The 22,327-nt window shown below is 39.7% G+C and overlaps 1 long non-coding RNA gene across 1 annotated transcript; it reads right to left on the reverse strand.

The window, feature by feature from the left end:
• Positions 1-543: 543 nt before the first annotated feature.
• Positions 544-14,535, reverse strand: LOC108429571. Its single transcript, XR_001858019.2, has 3 exons — positions 14,401-14,535; positions 13,040-13,178; positions 544-727 (listed from the first exon to the last, which is right to left on the reverse strand). It is a non-coding gene; the product is annotated as an uncharacterized LOC108429571 (long non-coding RNA).
• Between the last annotated feature and the right edge of the window lie 7,792 nt (positions 14,536-22,327).

Raw genomic sequence — 22,327 nt, forward strand, 5'->3', positions numbered from 1 at the left:
CTGCTTCATGCATCTGCATGTTCTTATGATCTCTTCCTACCCACAATTTATAATCTAAGTTTGCAAAGTAGATTTTCTGATAAATTAAAAATGAAAAATGTTTATCCTAATATTTCGTATAAATGATGCGCCTTTACAGCAAGAATCTCAGTGGCAGTGCACAGAGCTCTCGCACTGTAACATTTGTTGACAGATGGCATAAAACAACTTAAAGGGCTACAGACATACACTTGGTTCTTCAAGGGTTTGTTAGCAAAGACAGTGGTTCTGTATATACAGCATGCTTAAACCGTTTAATTTAACCTTTAAGTGATGAAAGAATCATTTCACCATGCAAAGAAACTTTTAAGCACGTAAAAGGTTCTTTGAATGTTCAAGGTTCTATATAGAATCACTGTCTTTACTAAAGGACCCTTTAGGAACCTTCTTTTTTAAGCGTATAGGGTGGCACGTTAGTCTTTTTTTAGACTAAAGCAACACCGGGTTACATAACTAAACATAAAAAAACTTTTAAGATTCACTCAAGCACCTGCGTTCAACATGAAAGAGATGCAGACCAGCTATATCAAATGGGATTTGAATGAGCACAATCATAATGTGCGCGAACGGCATATATATGAACCACGCTTCCTTTAGCCGACCTCTGGATGCTGGATGAACTGCACAGCGATGAGGCACGCCCTCGGGTCTTGAGGCTCACACAAACTGATTTGCTCAGTGATCTTTCCTTAAAAAAAAAAAAAAAACACGCATGGCTTCAAAGTTCAAAGTCATTTGAAAGCATCTGAACCGTCAAGAACAATTTCTTTCCTTGACATCACAGGATTACATAAATTAAGACTTGAACTGCCAGTGACTTGGTTCCTGTACAACATTTTGATCACAGTGATTCAGAATGTGTCAGGGATTAGTCTGTGAGTCATTCATGTCCTACACAATATTTTCCCTTTGAGCATTGACGTACCCAGATTTGGAGACAAGGAATGCTTAATCGCTGATATGCACCATATGGTCACGTGCAAAACGTTCAACATCGAAGTGCATGTGTTGTGTTTCAGGACTCCCAAACGAAACTGAAATGAACTGAATATACATTCAAACCTGCAGGTATGAATTATTAGAATCCAGAGTAATCTGTGACCTAAGCTATACTTGGACAGGTGTCGTGTTCAGGGGTGAGTGTTCCCACAATATAAGCTTGTCTCAGTTATCATCACAAAGTCCATCATCTGACGATTTGTGACCACAAGATTTTGTCTTTCTATATTTATATATTCTATATAATATATTTATTATATTTATATATATTATATCAAAATTAAACAAACAACTAACTATTAACAACACAGAACATGAACAGGTAGTTCGTCAAATTTAGCAATCGAAAGAGCTCAAACACACTTCAGTGAGACAGTTGTCAACTAGCATTACTGAAGTGTTCTTGTTCAAGAACAGATGTATTGCTATTATTTGTTTTAAATTACTGGCACACAGCCTTTTAGGTCTTTTATTTTTTTTAAATAATAGTTTTACAAATCTTTAGTGGCCACCCACTTTTGTTTCACTGAGGTAATAGGGAGCTTCTTGTTTGAATTTTCAGCTTTTTATTCACCAACTTCTTGTTCAAGTTTTCCTACACTACCTTAGATGGCGCAGAAAATAACTGCTGCATCAAAAAACCAAACAACACATTTTGCTTGGCAAAGCAACCTTCCAGTTCTGAGCAAGCTCAGAAAATAGCACAATCTATCGCCTGTCTGATGTGAAAAGAACTGCATCTATACAAAGTTGTGGAAACTTATGTTTTTTGTTACATGCACTGGATGCAGGTATGTAACTTCACTGACGCAGCTGCACCCAAGCTCTACAGAGAAGAAAAGATTAAAGTTGAAGAATCTGTGAATACAGCAGAAAGGACTGCATTATCTTGCAATGCATGGATGTCAGGAGCAGTGAATTCCTGTGTGACTGTAACAGTGCATTATCTCACAGGGGACTGCCGACTGCTGTCTCACATTTTCCAAATAAGAGCAGTACAAGAAAGTTACACTAGGGCAAACTTTAAAGAGCTCCAGCAAGATGTAGCACAGGAATTATATATTTCTGTGCTATATATTCATCAGAGCATACTGTGATCAGATTGTTTTAACAAGAGCAGTCAGTGACAACAGCAGTGTGCTCATTACAAAGGCAAAAGCATTTTTGGGAGATTAGCGACGTAAAAATCAAAGGCACTTTTTGACAGTTGTGGGGAAAAAGGTCATATAGTCAGATATGTAATATATGATATACGCCAAGGCAAAGTCATAATGTGGTATACACTAAGAGGTAGGCTCACTGGAAATCAATAGAAAGTTACTGAGACTGATCACATTTATTCTATGATGAAACCTTTTTATCCTGCTTGGAATGCTGTCTTGACAATGTCACTGAATGGGTTGATGAGTATAACAGTACTTACTGGCTGGTCTAATTCTTTCTGAAATTTCACCTAGATGACTCTGAACACCCCCTACCCCACCCCTTTTAACCATACTGCCCCAGGAATATTATTTAGTGATATCATAAAGTCATAACGGCACAAAGCTGTTTACTGGAGTTTTACTGGCTAGTTAGCACTAGCATTACATGCTAATTATAGCAATCATTACTTAGAATTAGGCAACATTTTAAGCCACCTTGCTGGATCAATTTGTAAGTAAGTAATTGTGTTTATTAGCACGTGCAATTGCTAATAAATGTTAAATGCTACTACTTGATTTAAATTGTTATTGATTGTTATTAATATAACAAAAGACTGGCAATTGTACTGCATGCATACTGTGGGCTTCATAAAGTAGTCAGTCAGGGGAAGTAAAAGGTATGTGCTTCCAATGAATAGGGAGAATTAGATTTTTAGGTCAAAATAAAATAATCCTCGTTAGTAGTAAAATAAAGGGTCTGCTGATTGTTCTAACATAATTTTAACAATAAAAAGTCTAAAATCACTGGATTTAATGTATAACTGCTAATTCACCCTTTAACTCAGAAGACTGCATATAACAATCTCACTTAGCTAGTAGCTAACAAAAAGGCAAAGAGAAAGATTTAAGACGAACATTCATAATTTGGAGACAAATGGACCTATTTGCATTTGTTAGCACTCCAGTTGGTTGTCTGCTATGTTGAAGCTGCAATGAGTAACTGTCAAATGCTAAAAAGTCATGAAGCTGAAGTGTTTCTCTTTTGAATTTTATTCAAAAGAAACATTCTGGCACCTCAGACACCATTTAAGTTGGTGAGACTTCAGCCTTGCAAAAAGTTGAAAGTTGAGACATTATACAAATATTCCACTTTTTTGGAAAAGTTTCCTGTCAGAGATGTGAGAAAAGCAGTTATAGCTGAGCTAAAGTTTAAAGCAGAGCAAAGTGAGTCAGCGATTTCATTTATATTTTTTAGTCCGTGCTAGGACATTATCACATACTGGGACATGTTTACAGCCAAGATGGTAAAACGATACTTAAATGAATGGACATAAAATGTTGTGGCTCCCAATGGCTCTTCTTAACATTTGGGTTGATAACCCCTGGAATATGGGAATGTGTATGTTCACAGTATTTGCAGTTGCAGTTGATGGCTATAATCACAAGGCTGACTCCTTCGCTCTCTTGCCCTCCCATCCCTCTCTCTCCACCCCTTCCTCTCTTTCTCACACACACACACAGACACCTACACACAGGTGACATGCCACAGACATAGGAAATACTAACAGCTTGGCTTTCCATCCACCTATGTTACCAAAAACCCATCACCCCTGACCAGGAGTCCTTTCAAACTGTAGAGAATCACTGAATGGACATGGAGCCTGGAAAACAAACCTATTTACTTTTACAATATTCCAGATAAGTTGGTTTTATGGAAAACTGACAAAGCAACATGGTGCCGTGTGTAGGCAATAAAAAGACGCAGCAGCTCTTGATGAGTGCATTTTTCTTGCATGTATTCTGCATGGCCTCTCCTCCCAAAAGGTAAGTGCAAGTTATCTCACCTTTTTTGTGACTTTTCCATATTTTATGACATTTATGGTGAAACAAAGTGTGATCTTATAATTTTAACAATGTTTAAGTCGTCATTTAATAATGTTTATAAATGGTCTGAGATAATTGGCTTCAGCGCTGCAGTGATCATAACTCAACACAGACATATTGCCTAACACACCTTACTCTTTAAAGTCCTAATGTCAAGTGACTACAACTTGTAAGCGCATACCATGCTCTCATTAGTAAACTGTGAACTAGTTTACTAATAAGACTAGCGGTGACTGTCACACTGTTTTAGCTATTCCTGACTGGAACTGTACGAAATGAATTGTCTCATTTTATTGTCATTTTAAGTCACACTTTTTTAAACTGCCGTTTCACTTCTCTCATACTCATCAAACCAGAGACTTTGAAAACATCTGCAAAATTCATCTAAACAGCACATTAGAGTCTTTCAAACTGCTATCTCACCTCTCTTTCACAGACAACCAGAAGGGGAAGTCAACATAGTAGAGAAAACATTAAAGCAGTGGCAGCGTTTATGAATAAGATTGTTGGAGAAGTGCTCCACTGATGTAGTGGACTTGGTTGTTTTGACATCCTTATTAAGGAATTTATCGTTTTTTCCATGAAAGATAGCGTTTGTTTGGTGGACTATACTCTGGTTCTATATACAATCAGACAAAATGGTTTACACAATCATGAACCATTAAAGAACCCTTTGCATTATCAAAGGGTTCTTTGCATTATGAAAGCGTTCTTCAGATTGATGTAGAATGTGTTGTATGCGGTTCTATATAGAACTGTTCTGAAAAGGGTTCTATATTGCACCAGAAAGGTCAGAAGCTTGACATCATAACAATAGCAAAATGCTTTTTGCCGGTGCATAGAACTACTTTCAAAAAGCTTCTATATAGATCTATATACAACACATTGTCCACCAACCTGAAGGACCATTTCACCATGCAAAGAACCTTTTAAGCATAGTCTTCTTTGAGTGTCCATGGTTCTATATAAAACCATTGTCCTTACTAAAGAACCATCTTTTTTAAGAGTGTAGTTCTCATTTTCAGAGATAATCAAGCTTGGCCAGGGCAAGAACCCTTTCTTTCAGAATTACCCGCTTGACCATGCAGGTAAGTTAAGAATCTCATGAGAAATTACCCAACAAGGTCAGTGTCCCATGTTTACCAAAACAGTCAATGCTGTGCAGGTTGGGAGTAAAGTTAAGAGTCAGTTATACCTCAAAGTCTGTTGGTTGTATTATCTGATGTATCTTTACACTGTCACATTTTCCCCTGTTCAATGTTAATGTTCTTTTGTACAGTGTCAATTGTTGTAAATGACTAGGCCACTGTTCCTATATAAGCTAACCCTCTTTACAATGTTCAATCGCTTGTTTTAACAGGAATATTGTCACTAGACTTAGCTTCTTATATGAATTTTCTGACCCATCTTATATGGTGCAACAGTTAAATTCTGGCACATTAGGCACATTAGAAACCTCTGCATGTTTTAATATATAATGTAAAATTCAAACAAGAAGCTAATATTAGTTTTGTAACATTGGTAACAATTTTTTCAGTGCCAGTGTCTACTTTTAATGTAGACCTTGTGAAGCTTGCTCACTTCTGAAAAAATAAAAACTGCTCCAGCCATACAAACAGCATCTAGATAAATTCCTTAATAGAGATATAAAAATGTACAAGTCCTCTTCAATCTCATTCGTAAACACTGCTGCTACTGTAATGTTTCCCTACTATGATGACTTCCACTGCAAAAAAGGACTATAGCCTATATTATGTAATGTGCTATGTTTAAGCAGCATTTCAAAGTTGCCATACCCTTTTGCTTGCTTTTTGTCTCTCTCTTTTTAAGTGAACATAAGTATGTTATTATTGTTGTAATATACTGAAGTATAGCCATATAAAGAATTGTCATTACATTTATGGCATTTGGCTGACGCTCTTATCCAGAGCGACTTACAATTTGATCATTTTACACAGGCAGGCCAAGGCAGTGTTAGGAGTCTTGCCCAAGGACTCTTATTGGTATAGTGTAGGGTGTTTGCCCTGGTGGGGATTGAACCCCAGTCTACAGTGTAGAAGGCAGAGGTGTTAACCACTACACTAACCAACCGCACACTACCAACCACTACACTAACCAACCAACTACCACCAGATTGATTAGCACTCATTGTGAATGACTTCTAATCCCCTAGAAATGAGAAGGATGTGTTTGTGCAGCATGGGAGGCTGGGCTTCTGCACCTTTGGCTTGCTTCAGTCCTGTTGTTATGGCTGGAGGAAAGATAATGGGGATTGCAAACGTGAGTGATGAGGCACACTAATATGACAGATTATATACTGTACACTATCCCATGAATTACAATAAAAGGTACTGTTATCCTAAAGTTGGCCCATTACACTATACAGAATATACTGCCAAAATATAGCCCAACTGAATAAAGTCAGTTTGAATAGAGATTCACTTATTTCAAGTTTGTAAGACAAAGGTCAGATGGAAACAAATGAACTGATTAACTTGCATAAAAAAGATTCTGAACAAAAATCAGGAATATAAATTGGCCTCATTTTTAGCAGCCTAATTAAAATCCCAATTTGGTCTTTCTGGTATTTTACAGCTGTATGCAAAAAGCCATGTACAAATGGTATCTGCGTTGGTCCAGACAGGTGCTCCTGCCACCCAGGCTACAAGGGCAAACAGTGCAATGATGGTAAGGTAGCCATACCTTCTTAAAGAAACATTTCAGCCAGAACACTGATGAACATTAATGTAGGCAGTAAGCATGACCTACAGTTATTGGCTTAATATTAACTGTTACCTCATGAGGACTAGAGACTGTACCATGGGCTTCTTAGTCCAAAAACCTAAACTGCATGCCATACTGCCACAAATAATCCTTGTTGACGAAGCCAAAAAGAGTCAAATGTTTCAATCCAGAACCACCCCAACACTCATAAAGCAGCCTTTAATAATAATTTTGAGATCACGTAATAACTTAAAATTAAAAGTTGTGACAGTTGTAAAAGGACCATAATTATGCCACTAGACGTACTGAGTATGTCTCTGTTTTTAACGACAGATATAAATGAGTGTGGGCTACACCACAGGCCCTGCTCCCACAGCTGTATGAACACTCCGGGGAGTTTCCGCTGTTTCTGCAACCCTGGCTACACACTGGATACTGACAGCAAGTCCTGCATCAGTGAGTCTATGTACAATCCCATTTTCAAAAAAGTTAAGACACTGTGCAAAATGTGAATAAAAACAGAATTCAATGATGTGCAAATCATTTAAACCCTAAGTTTAATTGATAACAGTAGAAAGACAACATGCTGAAATTGAGAAATTTGATTGTTTTTGAAAAACATATGCCCGTTTTGAATTTGATGCCAGCAACATGTTTCAAAAAAGTTGGGACAGGAGCAATAACAGTCTGGTTAAATTGTGTAATTCTAAAAAAAAACACCTGGTGGAACAGCTCACAATGTTAATTGACAACGGATCAGTTACATGACCCGGTATAAAAAAGAGCATCCCAAAGAGGCTGAGTCTTTCAGATGTAAACATGGGGAGGGGTTCATCAATCTATGAAAGACTGCGCATAGTGCAAAAATTGTTTCTTAATGTAAAATAGCTATGAACTTGGGGATTTCATCATTTATGGTACAAAATATAATTATAAGATTCAGAGAATCCAGAGAAATCTCAACAATATTGGCTGGCTGTGATCTTCGGGGCCCTTTGGAGCCCTGACTGCATTAAACCCAGACATGATTCTGTCACTGAAATCACAGGATGGGTTCAGGAACATTTCCAAAAACCACTAACTGTGAACACAGTTCATCGCTGCATCCACAAACGCAAGTTCTACAAGCTCTAAAACACAAAGAAGAAACATAAACAAACTGGATCCAGAAACTCCACTGTCTTCTTTGGGCCCAAGCACATTTAAGGTGGACTGAGGCAAAGTGGAAAAGTGTTCTGTGGCCCAATGATTCAAAATGTATTTTTGGAAACCATGGACAATGCCTATTTAAATAACATTATTTAAATAAAGTGCTACATCAAAAGTAAGAGGCAACTGGCTATTTAGCACAATGCGTCATGCATAATTACAGTACAAAATGTTGCAATAGCTGCAGCAGCAGGGTTTAAATACAGCGCAAATGTTGATCTTGTAAACAACGCAAAATTATGCCCACAGGCAGTAAAGATTCACATTCCTAAAACAGAGGGACCAATAGGCGTAATGTGCACTTTGTGTTCTTATTGTTTCAATAGTTTCTCTGGATCTGAAGCACTTGGTTTCTCAGGATGGACATTAGTAATTCATTAACCAAGTAACTGTTACAGTCCACCTACTTAAATAGTAAAACAGAACTGATTTTGTGTTGACTGCAAACAAAAAAAAATCACCTCGCATAAACTTAACAGTCAAATACTAACAAACAGAGTTACCGTCAAATAGTATGGAAGTGTTGCTAGTTTGAATTTCCCATTGGCAGCGAGTCTGATGGGTTTCATCAATTAATGTGGCCAAGAAAGCTACTTTAAACTATTATGTTTGCATGACGTGATGTGAAAGTGTTATGCCCGTCAGAAAGCACATTTTATGTACTTGCAAACTGTTCAATGCAAAACATGAAGCTGGGATGCCATGATCTCCTGACAAACATTCACCTTGACAATCAAAAGTTAAGATTTTTTAATGAGGCTTTATGCAGCCACTTAATGTGCCATATAACAAAAAAGGGAGCCCAGCTCTGTTTTTGTTACTAAAGTTACTAGTGCTGTAAATAAACCAAACATCCCACACATGCCAAACTGTTCCTTTTTAATTTTGCACATTTGATTTCTTGTGTTTTTATTTTAGTACTCAACAATTTAAGAATGCCTGTCACTACTGACTGCCCCATATTACATCAAGTGCCTCTCTGTATCACCACTTCACATACAGTAGTATCTTATATACATGTGAACATGAGTTTTCTTTTGTTGTCCAGAGAAGCCTGACTGCAGTGGCCTCCGTTGCCAGCTTGGTTGCCAGATCGAGAGGAATGGAGCACTGAGCTGTCTGTGCCCCCCTGGGCTCCAGCTGGCACCAGATAACAGAACATGTAAAGGTGATAACACAGACTTCAGCCATGGCCTCCACAGACACTACCTAATTGTTTTTAATTAGAACAGCAATTAGAGTAGAAGCCTGCATAGTTAACAGGCAATGATTTAGCAAAGCCAACACACTGTGGTGATTCTACCTAAATTTACAGAAATTTCTGGCTGTTTTTTTTTTCAGAAATTAGCTTTAGCCACAGCAGGATCTGCCAAAAATGATCTATAGTATGTACAGGTGAGGGGCTTCCATGCAGCAATGGAGAATGTATTCAACAACCCCCACTAGGCAAACTAAAGAGTGTCATGCTCCTCTTAGTAATTAGTTTAACTTTTTACTCATTACCTAGCTTGACTCGGTTAGCGCTCTTCGTAGGATTTCCCAGCACATTTCCCATGGCCACTTCAGGCCTGGTTGAGTTTGCTAACTCAAAAGGAAGGAAGGGAAAGTAAAATGAGTCATGGTTACAGATACTGTTACCTATAAAAATGGACAAGTGTACACTACATAGCTGGACGCAGTAATAGCAGACATATTTAAGCCTTAATTGTGCTTGTTCTTATAATTAATAGTAGGCCATACACTGTCAAAGACCACCCAAACAAGTCTCTTTAAGATTACTTAGTAACACTTCATGGTTTGAGGTATTAATTGATTAATTGGTGACGTATTTGTTTCTACTACACATAGCATCAGTGCAAAACAAACACAACGATGTTTAGACACCAAACATGTCTTGAAAAATACAGTAGTGTAACACTGCCAGCATTTGGGGCCATGGCTATAACGTTATTTCATCTAACATGCTGAGTATTCTCAGAGCTATTTGCTGATGTGAGAAGCTATTTTTGTCATGATGCTCCAAACATGTGCATTCCCATCCACTCACCAGTTAAATGAGTGGCTTCCACATTCAACATCCATAGATGACTTGGCACTTTAGCGTAAAAAGTCACAAATTAGAATGGAAAGAGACAAGCTTTAGAGTGAGGCAATTCATGTTGCTGTGAGTCTGTAATCTATTTGTGTGAAGGTGAGGCAAGAAGTAGAGAGAGAAGAAAGAGAGAGAGATTTTCTTGCTCTTAACAACGGTGTACATTTCAAAGGAGCATCAAAGTGGTCATTAACTCCCATTCTGTGTGCGTTTGATCACTACAGAGTGGCTGTTCTGAACAAGTTTGTTTTTGGTTGTTTTTAGGGCTGGTTTTGCATTTTCATGTCTTGCTGGAGTGTCTATCCAGGTGCACTGAGTCTGTGCCCATGTTGTAAGCTTTCTAAGTGAATCAGTTTCTGCCTAACTCTAAAATAAATTTTATACGTGTATATACATCACTGTGTAATGAGAACGCAGTGTCAGAACAGGGTGTAATGCCACTGATTTCTGCAACTTCTAAGCAAGTCACTGCCATTGGTATGTTATTTTATATATATATATATATATATATATTATAAATATAGATCAGTCTGAGCATTGTGGCTGACCACAAAAAGCCTCGTTCCTTTTTATTGTGATTAAACCTAATCCACTTTATCGAATTCTCTTTAAAATAACCAGATCCATCCATTTTACCTGCTGGAAATAATGGTATTTTCTACAAAAAAAATAACATACCAATGGCAGTGACTTGCTTAGAGGTTGCAGAAATCAGTGGCATTACACCCTTTTCTGTTTACACAGCGTTCTCATTACACAGCGATGTATATACACGTATAAAATTTATTTTAGAGTTAGGCAGAAACTGATTCACTTAGCTTACAACATGGGCACACAGACAGGATAGACACTCCAGCAAGACATGAAAATGCAAAAACAGCCCTAAAAACAACCAAAAACAAACAACATGTTCAGACAACTTGTATATATATTACAGCTGAATACATAAGAGAGCAATAGAATTATTTTATAATCTCTCATTTACTTTACAGTAACATACTTTGTCTTAAAGCAGTTTTCCTATAAAAAGCTGTTCTACAATGGGGGTTAAATAAATGCACACTTTTTCTGTTAATGTGTCATTTTGTAGACATAGATGAATGCAAGGGTCCCTTCCCTATCTGCTCTGAGCGCCACGCTTGCAGGAACACCTTTGGGAGCTATGTGTGTGTGTGCAGGCCAGGTTACATCCTAGGAACGTTTGGGAACTCCATCACATGCCGAGGTACTCTCATTCTCTTTGAGCTCAAAATAAAAGATGAATTACATCCAAGTATGAAAATGCTTGATACTTAGAATATTTCATCCAAAAAATAAGCTATGATTGACCCAGTGGGGCCAGCTGGCATCATCTTATTTACATAATGTTAACACTGTACCCAGTTTTCTGAATTCTGAACAACAGTTAGGCCCAACCAAACATTGTTCATTACTAGAAGCTGCATTTTTGGCTGAAATACTATTCTGTTTAGGAATCATAATGTGTTCTGCTAGTGTACAATACACCTTAATTAAAAGCACTAATCACTGAGTACAGGCAGTGTTTAAAAACATGTCTTTGGCAATCACAAATCTCATCCACAAAGGGCTGCAAATTAATCAAGTTTTCATGTCAGTCAAGCAGAAGCACACTTTATTGCAGTTGTTTAATCAGTAGGTCTCAGGTTTTGAACACTGGTCCTTTGCGGAAAAGATTGCTGACAATTGCTTTAAAGGAAGAGCTGGACATCTGTTCGGTTTTTCAGCACTGTGTATGTTTTACTCAGACAGGCCAAAGTCAGAGATGTTGTTTTAAGTTACGTTCACTTTAGAACTCTTAATGCTTAATTCCAATTTTTTGCTCAGAAGCCTTGACTGTTCACATCCATGTTTGAAAAGTGACTGATATCTTTGTTAATGTAAACACCCCTCTGGACAACCTCATTTAAATAGGTGTATACTCACAGTCCTGTCCACTGTTTGCTCTATGCGACAGCTGAAATTCATGTTTTAGCATTATTTTAAACATAGGGGCAGACAACTATTATAGGGTTCTAGCACAACTGATAACCTTAGAACTTTAAAATCGAACCCAAAACTGTAATACCTCAACAAACATAACACCATTCACACTCACACAACAGCACACGTAAAGTTAGATATGGCAGGTATTAATATCTGTTTTATAATATCATTTTTTTACTGGCCAGAATAAAAAATGTAATATAAATGGCATGAGCAGGGATAGCTTTGGCTCAGTCTACCTCAGTAGCTCTTGAAAGCTGTTGTGGTCCACCACGTCCATCTCTATAATTTTGCACACCCATGTTTGACTTCTTCAAACCTCTGTACATCACACTTTCGCTCTGACAATGTGGACGAAACAGTTCTTTCACAATTAGCAGCTGCGTGCTTCATAATTTTGTAGGTCTATCTCCCAGAACAAATTGCCTACTGCATGCATACAGGTGAAAAACATTCCTCAATTGGAATGATAAATGTGCCTATTTACATAGAATGTGTAGTTTATTGGAAATGGAATTAAGTTAAATTAACTTTCAAATTAATTAAATTTTTTTTTGGAACCAGCTGCATTTGTCGAATAATTATTTCTCGTAATTCAATACAATACAATAGTTTTTCATCACAATTTAAAATTAAAATTTGTATGCCCTCTACGCTTTTTATGGAAATAAGAGCTTATAATTCCTCTCTAAATGCTCACATTTCATGTTAAGTAGGGCAAGACAGCAGAGGTTTTCTACTCTACTTTATGAAAAGGTATTTTTGATATACAGTGCAGTTTAACTTTGCATAATGCAGGCAGTTTTAGGCCTTTTTATTCAGGCAGCATGAGCACCTCTGCTGCCATGGCTTTATTAAAAAAGCCTGACCTGCTACACAATCTTGCAAGGAAAAGCAGACCACACACGCACCTAAAGTCACCTGCAGCATCTCTTATTCTCACCTGGTGCTGTCCTCTCCTCAGACGAAGATGAGTGTGCAACCGGCCACCACCACTGCAGCCGCCATGCACAATGCGTGAACACGATTGGCTCATACATCTGCCACTGTGAGGGTGACTATGTTGGCAATGGCCTTAATTGCTGGAAGAAGAAGAAGAAGAAGAAGGAAAGATCACAGGTCAGCACATACTTCCAGTACAAACTCTCCAAACAGAGCAGGCTGAGAGAGACATGCCCATGAACAAAGCATAGTTTTCAGCTATATACATCTCAATTTTTTAACTACGTTTATGTATGTTTATGTATATGGGCCTATTTTATAGCCTTTTTTACTTTATGACTGGTGTAGCTATTGTATGTGGATATATTCTGGATATTTTTCATCTTTGATGTCTTCTGTGTGTTTATGCTCTCAAAGCTCAAAATAGCCCTGTGGGAATAATTGTAGCTGAGTTGAAATGCAGTGTAATAACACCCAAATAATGCTCCTGAAGCATCCCTTATCACAGTTTAATGATTCAATGCTAAGCTTTTTGAACTATATGGATGCCTGTGATTATTGTGTGTTGGTGTATATTGCTGATCTCTGTTTTGAAAGTGCCTGTTGCCTTTTACATTGTGTGCAAATTTCACAACGGATGGACCAAAAGAAACAGCCCAAAATGACTTGGAAAGAAGCCTGGTTCTATTAACTTACATTAAAAGTAAACTAGGTTTTTTTCTTCTCCTGTCAAGTGACCATTTTGGAGATGCGAGGTTTTCTTACGACAACAGCGATATGTTATGTACATCTTGGTATTTACTCATATGTTGTATGTTTTATTGGTTTTATCAAATAGCTGTGCATAGCATTTTGGTTTTAAATTTGATCTACAATCACCTACCAACATGGACTCATTGGGAGAGTGAAAAAAACATAAATGCTGTAAGGTTCTGAGCACAGTATATGGATATGGATGTATAAGTAGATAAAAGGCAGAAATAACAATAAACGTCCGGTTGGATTGAGTTTGATTGTGCATGTGGCATTTGCATGTTTTGTGAGTGTCTGCATGCGTGCCTCTGTGTGTGTGTGTGTGTGTGTGCGTGTGTGTGTGTGTGTATGCTCCTCCAGAGACAGCAGTGGGAAGGAGCAGCTGCAGCTAGAGCCCGTCCCTGACCCCCCATTCATTCTCACCACAGCAGGTGTCACACCGGTCCCTCACACTCACTCACACACACACAGCTCTGCAACCCTGGAACTACTTACGAAACAGCCAAGAACAAAAGAGTGAAATCAAGGAAAAATGCAGCCCCTTCGAATAACCCTCACCACAATGCCTGGAGTGGAAGGGAAAAGAGAAGAAAAAAAAAAAAAACTTACCGCAAGAAAAACCTGGACTCTTTCTTTTCTAAGCTGTCAGAAAATGTCTCTCTGTTAAAGCACAAACAGAAAGCACAGAAAACATCACGCATAAAAGCTTCCAGGCCCTTTTATGAAACGGACCTCACACTAAGCTGGGTGTAATTCCTACCAGAAACCGGTTTATTTACTGAAAAATAATAAGATTTAATGCCAAGCACTGACTGCACTACAAATAAAGGGAACAAGAGGGGAGGGAGGGAACGAGGGAGGGTAGGAAGGGGAGAGGAGGAGTGTGAGTGAACGTGGAGAGTGGAGAGTGAGAAAGGAAACTCAGTCAGCAGTGGAAAGTTTGTCCAATGTCCCTGCTTGTTACTTTCTCCCTCTCTGTTGTTTTCTCTGTGTCTTTATGGCAAATGGGCCAAGGGCTCCGGGATGGACCGCCAGAGCAGCATCACTGCCCCAATGCCGCCCCGCTCAAGAGGGAAAACAATAAATATGTAAATCTAATTTAGACCTCTGCAGTTAGACTGCCTCTTTAGGAATTGGGCTTTCATTATGAAACAATCTGACCGTTTTCCAGGCAAAGAGCTGAGCGATGACTTGGAGGGCTGCGGAGAGCCAAGCACAATACGGAACCGTGCGTGCGCGCACATACACACAGAGGAGGGAGTGTGTGTCATGGTAGTATAACCTGCCACCCACGTTGCTGCAAAGAGAGTGTGCTGAAAACACAGGTAGTGAAGTGTAAAACCACAGAAACCTCCAGCATTACCCGGACTGCCCCTTTCTCTAAAAGGGATGTAAAGCAGGCCCTTCAGCATCCATTCCGCAAGACGCAATGCACTGTTTCCGACAGCAGAGGCCAAGAGGGTGGGGGAGGGGGGTGGAGACATGATGACAAGCTTACACTGAACTGTGGAGTTTACATCATGATGACTCACGATCGTAGTCTGAGATGGATTTGCTTCTGATTTTAACACCCTCCTGGAGAGCAGACACTTCACAGCAAGTTTGTCATCTTAAACAAACACCATCGGTTGGCAGGTTCACTGGTCCTATCGGCGAAACTAATAGCTGAAGACAGAGCACCTTCTTCGTTACATACATCATTAGGCTCCGTTCTCTTTGTGATCAATTCAGAATGCATCTACAGGCCAAAAGTGTGGAAGTAACAGTAACTTTGCAAAAATAAACATATACACTTTTATAAAGATACAACACTTTTTTTTTAAGTACAAGTAATATGTTTAGCGACATATAGCAAAATGGTCTCACTGAGTGTAGAGCTGGGCAATAAACCAGCCATTAGGGGTGTACTTTGTGTACTTCTGGTGCCGGTCCCAAGCCCGGATAAATGGTGAGGGTTGCGTCAGGAAGGGCATCCGGCGTAAAACCTGTGCCAAAACTATCATGCGGATCACAAATATGATTGCCATACCGGATCGGTCGAGGCCCGGGTTAACCGCCTCCGGTGCTGTTGACCAGCAAGGTGCCGATGGAAATTGTTTGGTGTGAAAGTAGAGGAGGCAATGGATAGGGCAAGATGGAGGCAGACGATCCACTGTGGCGACCCCTAAAGGGAGCAGCCGAAAGAAGAAGAAGAGGAGTGTCGAGCTGGGCAATATAACAAAACTATCCAACACATCGAACACATTTTGTTATTGTGATAAGCAGTATGCTTTTGTGGGCATATCATTGATGTCGTCAGTACTTAACCTCTTAGAACTCCAGGATTATTGCATACTAAGGCTTATAGTTCAGTAACTACAGGGACTTCAATGCAAACTAGTTGAGCTATTCTTATACACTTGAAGTGTACACGTGTACAGTAAAACTAGCCTTTTAAGGTGTTAAAGAACACTGACCAACTGCATGTTTCATGAATATAAGTTAGGAGCATAAATAGTCTTGTTTAATTGGATTAGTGCGGTACAGTGTGCGAAATGTTGAATAAAAATCTTTTTTTTAAGTGTGGCACTACTAGTGCACCATGTCTGTGTGCCAGAATATCACAATATGCATTGTGTATCATAAAAACATCTCTTAATGTTTTGTAAGTAACCTGATAGCACCTCTGTCTAAATGTCTGCAGTTCCTACTGATTCTCTTACAGTTACATTGTAGCTGAAATCATAGCCACCTGATTTTTATATTCAGGTCAGGCTGAAGGCTTTATTAACTGAATCAGGTGAGTTAAATTAGATGTTAATATGTTGTCATCAAGGCTTCATTAAGCAAATGATGTGTGTGGGTCTATGTAAGGGACTGCTATCAATAAAAAGTGTGAAAGCTTTTTCCCATAAGATGTGGGTACATTACTGCAAACTTGCCTGTATTGCAAATGGTTTACTGTAGTGCAAACAGTTCCCAAATGTTTTTAGGTACAGCACCAGCCATTTGGACTACCACTAAGGCCTTTCAGGAAGGATCAAATGTTCATTCACATTTTTTCAGTACTCTAAAGTACAGTTGGTAAGGTATAGTTAGGTATAGTTGTGGCTGTGGGTGGCATGGGAAGAAGGCCACACCAGCTCACTGAAAAGCTGTTTAAATGTATATCTAAGGCTCTCCCACTCACAGTACCACATTCGGATATGCAAGGGTCCATGGGGGATCCCACCTCTCAATCCACGAACCCAAAATAGGCCTTTGCATTGTTTTTTAACAGAAACCTCTGCATGAATCATTCACATCAAAGCCATAATTTTGATCTTCTTGTGGGCAAGTACGAACAACCCCAAATTTCCTACCACAAAAGCTGACTTGGTCCCACAAAGCAAGGAGTGAGTGGAACACCCAAAATCCTGGCAAGAGGGGTGGCCGTGCTGACCGGAAACCAAAACGACGTGCCCAGAGCATTCGTGCCCTGGGGATTATCCTGCCAGAACAGGAAAGATTTTCAACCTAATCTACAACGGTATGCTTCTTGGACAGGAATTCACTTTTAAGTGGAAGGGAAAGGAAGTGGCCAGGAGAGGAGCCGCAGTTGGAACCGTTTTCTTTTGTGCAGTGATTAGTCCAGATTGGACCAGATGATTTCTGCTTTTGATACTGCCATTTCTGCTCGGATCACCTATGGAGACATGCACTAATGTAACGGGCAGTCAATAACAGACAGCATTAAAAAAGACCTAGTAGAGTGGAGGAATTTGAATCACAATTCAGAGTATTTGAAACATCCATGTTGGTGGCCCATCTGTGTTTCAATGGCCATCCATAGAGAAGATGCCTCAGTGGAGTGGGATCCCTCTTTCTGGCCTGCACCCTCCCCGTGTTGCTGCTGCCTTGCACACGTCCTGTTTCAAATGGTGCCCTCTGTGGCAAAATGGGAGAGGGGGGTGGTAGTAGAAGACAAAAAAGAAAAAAAAAACCTTAGTGAAGAGATCAATTACGCCCAGATTAAATCAAAAGGCAGGGGAGGGAAAAGAGTGAAAGCAGTAAATTTAGTTTAGAAAAGAGCCGGTCAATAACTCAATTGAAATGTGCGATCTTGGGCAGCTGTTGTTGGGGAGGTTGGGGGGGATCTCAGAGCGGGTGGTGGTGGGGGGTTTCTGGCAGTAGCTGCGATAGGCGCAGCTTTAATTAGTGCTGTATTGGAAGTGGAACAGTGGAAGCGTTGTGGTGCAAGACAGAACAGCTGCAACGTAAGTCTGGATGGTTGGCTGGCTGGCCGGCTGGCTGGCTACGCTACTCAATCCCCCTCTCACTGTTAGAGATCTAAGCCTCTTTTGCCCTAAAACCCTCTGACTCCATGCAAAAGCTCAGGTGTGTATGGGCTTGCAGACCTGGGAAGCATACTAGCAGTTATTTATTGTACACTTTAGTGCCTCATTATAGTGCAATTACAGTATACTTATACACAGCTATGTGTACAAAAAGGAAATGCATCAGTAGATAGCAACAGACCACTGGCCACTTCCAGTGTTTCCTGGGATATCACTCTCCACTCACTGACATCACCTACTGAGGCTGTCACTTTCCCCACAGAGAGACAAATGTGCTCACACTCTCATAGGGACCGGGATCAAAGCACTCTTCACAAGTATAAGAAACTGAACTAGCAGTCTGGTTCACAACCCTACGTCCTCCATAATTATAAAGATTCCATGAGAATGGATGACATAAGGTGAAAGAATGTCCTCCAGGGCTGTGAAATTTGGCCAAAATTTCAAAAGCTAGAACAAAGCTCGCAGGACAAAGATTATAAAGTTACAATTCGAGCTTGCAGGTGAAGGATAACCCACAAGACCAACAACAATCTGACCACAAGCCTTTCTCAGCCCACACCAGTAACAATATAATGTAACTCGGTTTACATATCTGTTTACTATGCCCTAACTGCCTGTATGAGTAAAATGGAAATTACTGAGGTTCACAAGTGTTTTCTACCTCAACACAAGCCGACGTTTTAGTGGGCAACTATGTAAATTGTTGTGAATGAGGAATGTGTTTAGGCTTAATCTGAAACCCAAGTTTCCACAGTAAATGTAACAGCAAACTATCTAAGGAGCGAGATAGTTCCAGCAAATTCAAGCTGACCACAAGAGAGGCTACAAATAACGGTTGGGAAATGGTGGCCTCTAGTGGCCAGTGAACCAAATGACACCCATGGCACAAGGGTCCTAACAAACTGTCCTAGTCAACTACCGACCAGGTTCTTAGCTCATCCTTTCACATATCCTTTTATATTATGGTTAGGTTTTAGCAAAGCACAGGATTTGTTTAATAACTGTCGTCTTACTGTGCTACTAATAGATATGGAACTCATCATGTCTGTGGCTGTTCATTTGTACCTCAATGACACATTTTGTATTTTTGTCAGGTTCTATGTACCATATAGTTTCTGAACCACTTCTCCCTCAGGGAGACGTCTGTTCTTCTCGGGGACTATTCATTTGCCTCTAAACTTATTAACTGATACTAATAGTTACCTAATTAGCCCTATAGCTTCTGGGTCATATTCACAAAGGTTTGTTATTCTTATACTTTCCCTAGAGGATGTAAATGGCAGTAACATATACATATATCTCTGTACATATTTACTATTGGTTTTGAATAGTGAAAATGACATACACAAAAATTCCTCCTTAGGTCAGTGATCCACACTAATGCTTAGAAGATTTGATTTGATTATTGTATTTTCATGCTCTTATGTGATAGATTAAGAGCTAAGCTACTTAGTACTACTAATTTTAAAATCATCACTATGTCACATCAGGGGCTCTGCATTGTTCACAATTAGAAACACAGCTCAGAAGTCTGTCAACTACAAAAACCACACAGCAAAGCATTTAAAGATACAAAACAGCAGTAAGCACTGATCTGGGAACAGGATTTGCCTAAATAGTTAATGTTAGCATTAAAAGAAAAAATGTTAAAGTGCACACTCAGTGTTAGTCAGCCAAGACAGCTAGACTGCTACTGAGTGAAGATGGAAGGTCTTCAAATAATAATCTACAACCCTGCTTCCAGAAAAGTTGGAACACAGTATAAAGTGGAAGTAAAAATAAAATGCAATAATGTGCAAATCATTTAAACCCTACGTTTAATTGAAAACAGCATGAATACAACATATTAAATGTTAAAACTGAGACATTTTCCATCCATCCATCCATCCATCCATCCATTTTCTGAGCCGCTTCTCCGTCAGGGTCGTGGAGGGTGCTGGAGCCTATCCCAGCAGTCATTGGGCGGAAGGCAGGATACACCCTGCACAGGTCGCCAGTTCATCGCAGGGCAGACAGACAGACACAGACAGTCACTCACACACTCACACCCAGGGGCAATTTAGCATGTCCAATGACTGCATGTCTTTGGACTGTGGGAGGAAACCAGAGAACCCGGAGGAAACCCACGCAGACACAGGGAGAGCATGCAAACTCCACACAGAGAGGACCCCGGTCACCCGGCCGGGGAATCGAACCCAGGCCCTCCTCACTGGTTTCTTTCACTTGTAGATCATTATAGAACAATACAGTAAGTTGTAAATGGTTTAACAAACTTATTATGCAATTTTACAAGTGCTCAGTATGAACCTCCTCCAGCTGTACGGACAACATCAACACTATAGTCAAATTCACACCACACACTCTGAGTTGTTTGAGGTTCACTGCCAGCAAAAATCACATTGCCTAGTGATGACAGATTCACTCTTATTGAAGTGGAGAACACAAAACACTTTTTGCTCAGGGGTCACATCTCCTCGCAGACTGAAGGGAGCCACCTTCTGGTGACAGTCAGAAACTCTATGAGCCCCCTTCTTCAATTGGTACGTGATTGGTTCCTAAGCGTCTGTAAAACACCTAACACCTAAGCGGTGTAAAAATACGGTGCTTTCAGATCAGATTCATTTTTTTGAAGACCGTGTATATGCCATTCAGCGATAATGGCGCCTTCACTGTGAACTGTGTGGTGAAAACAAGCTCTCTTTAGCTCAGAGGACAAGGCGTCCAAAATGTATTTTCAATTTTGATTCATCAGACCGCAGGACACTTTTTTCACTTTGCCTCAGTCCATCTTAAATGACCTCGGGGCGTGAGAAGGCAGTGGAGTTTCTGGATGCTGTTTATTTATGGTTTCTTCTTTGGATAGTAGAGTTTTAACTTGCATCTGTGGATGCAGTGACAAACTGTTTACAGATAGTTGTTTTTCAAAAGTGTTTGTGTTTGTTTGTATCAGAATCGTGTCTGTTTTTAATGCAGAGCACAGTTCATCAAGAGCACAGCCAGACAGTACAGGTTTTCAGCCTTGTCCCTTGCATGCAGAGATTTCTCCAGACTCTCTGAAGCTTTTAATTATATTATGTACTGTAGGTGACAAAATCCCCAAGTTCTTATCTATTTTACATTGAGAAATATTATTGTTAAACTATTTTGCACAGTCCTCCACAGGGTGGTGAACGCCTATCTTCACTTCTGAAAGACTCAATCATGTTACTGACCTCTTGCCAGTTAACCTAATTAGTTGTGGGGTGTTCCACCAGGTGTTTGTGTTCGTGTTTTTTTTTAAACATCTTGGTAAAATTAAATTCAAAATGGGCATATATTTCTCAAAAAAATATATTTCTCAGTTTCAACATTCAATATATTATCTTTGATTAAATATAGGCATAAATTATTTGCACATTGCATTCTGTTTGTGTTTACATTTTGCGTAGCGTCCCAACTTTTTTGGAAATGTGGTTGTACTTCATTATAGACTTATGCTGGAACAGCTGGCTAGCATTAGCTAAATTGGCCAGACTGGCTAAACTGACAAGGAACCGTACTAGCTAGTTCCAGCATTACTGCAGCTGGGGTTTATTATCTAACTCACTTAACTAGAAAACGTCGTCGTATATCAGTTAATATGTGTCGAGGTAAATCTTAGAAAAATAGCTAATATTTTCTGACCTGTAGCTGTTGAAATGACTTTTGGGCAGAATGATCCACTGTTTTCCATTAAGTTTTGAACTTTAATGACCGTTGGCTCCTCCTTCAGCTTTCTGTTACATTTTGAATTTGAAGGTACAACTGCACACGCTAAAAGCTAGATTAACCCCTAATCTAGAACCGAAGGAAGTCTGGCATTGTAGTGCATCACGTCCCTCAGCCTCATCACTTTGACAGAATTCACAATTTTATAGACCAAATCAGCAACAAATGGTCTCAAACACACACACACACACACACATCTTCTAAACCGCTTATCCTTCTGGGTCGCAGAGGGAGCTAGAGCCTATGCCAGCAGTCACTGGGTGGAAGGCAGGATACACCCTGGACAGGTCACCAGTCCACCGCAGGGCAGACAGACAGACATGCACATTCACACCCACACTGACGCCTATGGGCAATTTAGCTTGTCCAATTAGTCTGACTGCATGTCTTTGGACTGTGGGGGGAGACCAGAGAACCCAGAGGAAACTCACACAGACACAGGAAGAACACAGAGAGGACCCTGGTCACGC

The sequence above is a fragment of the Pygocentrus nattereri genome, chromosome 5, assembly GCF_015220715.1.
Source record: "Pygocentrus nattereri isolate fPygNat1 chromosome 5, fPygNat1.pri, whole genome shotgun sequence".
NCBI classification, from domain to species: domain Eukaryota; kingdom Metazoa; phylum Chordata; class Actinopteri; order Characiformes; family Serrasalmidae; genus Pygocentrus; species Pygocentrus nattereri.